The sequence below is a fragment of the Orycteropus afer genome, unplaced genomic scaffold (assembly GCF_000298275.1).
Source record: "Orycteropus afer afer isolate SDZICR_OR568_19922 unplaced genomic scaffold, OryAfe1.0 scaffold00111, whole genome shotgun sequence".
Lineage (NCBI taxonomy): Eukaryota > Metazoa > Chordata > Mammalia > Tubulidentata > Orycteropodidae > Orycteropus > Orycteropus afer.
The window spans coordinates 2,069,589-2,071,403 of record NW_006921698.1 but is presented as its reverse complement, the minus strand read 5'-3'; the positions used below and the strand labels follow the sequence as shown (position 1 = coordinate 2,071,403).

General features: G+C 40.6%; 1 pseudogene; it reads left to right on the top strand.

Annotated features, from left to right (window-relative positions):
* Positions 1 to 270: 270 nt before the first annotated feature.
* LOC122150255 lies at positions 271 to 389 on the top strand (annotated as a pseudogene).
* The last annotated feature ends 1,426 nt before the right edge of the window (positions 390 to 1,815 follow it).

Below are 1,815 nucleotides of genomic sequence, written 5' to 3'. Positions count from 1 at the left end.
TGGTGGGGTAGTGCTTAAGACATTTGACTGTTAACCAGAAGGATGGAGGTTCAAATCCACCAGCCACTCCTCGGAAGGAAGGTTGGGTAATCTACTTCCATAGTGATACTGCCTCAGAAACCCAAGGAAGGGTCGCTATCCGTCAGATCTGACTCAACGGCAGTGGATTGTGTTCGTTGTTTGTGTTCCTCTCCCTTACTGATCACTTCCTATAAAATCCATTCAGGAAGCAGATCCATCTCATTTTTACCTCTGGCTAATGCTCACTCTGTCTATGGCCATACCACCTTAATTGCACCTGATCTTGTCTGATCTTGGAAGCTAAGCAGGGTCAGGCCTGGTTAGTACTTGGATGGGAGACTGCCTGGGAATACAAGGTGCTGTAGGTTTTTGCCTTGGGAGCTCTGGTGGCATAGTGCCTAAGGCATGTGACTGCTAACCAGAAGGCTGGAGGTTCAAACTCACCAACCACTCCCTGGAAGGAAGGTTGGGCAAGCTACTTCTGTAGTGATACCCTCAAGGAGGGGTTGCTATGAGTGGGATCCAACTCGACAGCAATCCTTTTTTTTTTTTTTTGGTTAATGCTTATTCCTTCACATATACATCTGAGGAGATTGTAATATTCCTAGATAGAAAATCTATTAGTTTTATATTTCTAAATAATGAATTGCAAAAATTCTTCTTCTTCTTTTTCTTCTTCTTCTTCTTCTTCTTCTTCTTCTTCTTCTTCTTCTTCTTCTTCTTCTTCTTTAATTGGGTGCTGTCAGGTCTATTGTGACAGAGTAGAACTGCACCATAGGGTTTTCTTAGCATTAATCTTTATGGGAGCAGACCACCAGATCATTCTCCTGTGGAGATTCAGGATATGTTTGAACAACCAACCTTTTGATTAGCAGCCAAGCACTTAACTGATGTGCCAGGGCTCCTTACCATAAACTTAGTGACTTAAAACAATTCAAATTTCTTACCTTGTAATTCTGAACATTAGATGTCTAGTTCGGATCTCACCAGATTATAATCAAGATGTCAGTAAGGCTGAATTCCCTTTCTGGAAACTAAAGGAGGGAATCCATCTTCTGTTCATTCAGGTTGCCGGAAAAAAATCAGTTGCTTGTAGTTGTAAGCCTAAGGTCCCATACTCATGCTACAACCAATTCCTAGAACATGGAAATGGTATCATTTCCCTCTTCCTCAAAAGACCATTCTGTGTAATTTTGGAATTTAGATCATTATATATTTCGCATTTGATAGAGTCTATGTCTTCTCTGTCACCCCCGTCTGTCAGTTTGTCATAGAAGTGGTAGCTTCTGTAGTGATATGGTGCTAGAAGCTACGTCATCGACATTTCCAATACCAGCAGGGTCACACATGGTGAACATGTTTCAGTGGAGCTTCCAGGTTAGACAGACTAGGAAGAAATGCTTGGAGATCTATTTCTGACAGTTAGTCAATGAAAATGCTATTGATTATAATAGAATATTGTCATATATATGCTAGAAGATGAGCCTCTTAGATTGAAGGGCACTTCAAAACACCAAGTATCGTCAACAATGGACTCAAGCATACCAACATTCATGAAGACTTCTCAGGACCAGGTAACAGTTCTTTTGTATGTGAGGTTTCCATGAGTTGGAAGTGATTCTCCAGTAACTTAAAACAATTAACAACAACTTCTCTGAAGAAGAGTTGTCTGCTGATGTGTCAGTATGGTAAGGGTTGGTTAGAAGGCTCAATGCAAATGGCATATGTTTGGAACAACTAGTGACAAGAGTAGGAGAAAATATGACTAAAACTAAATAAAATGAAGAACATTGG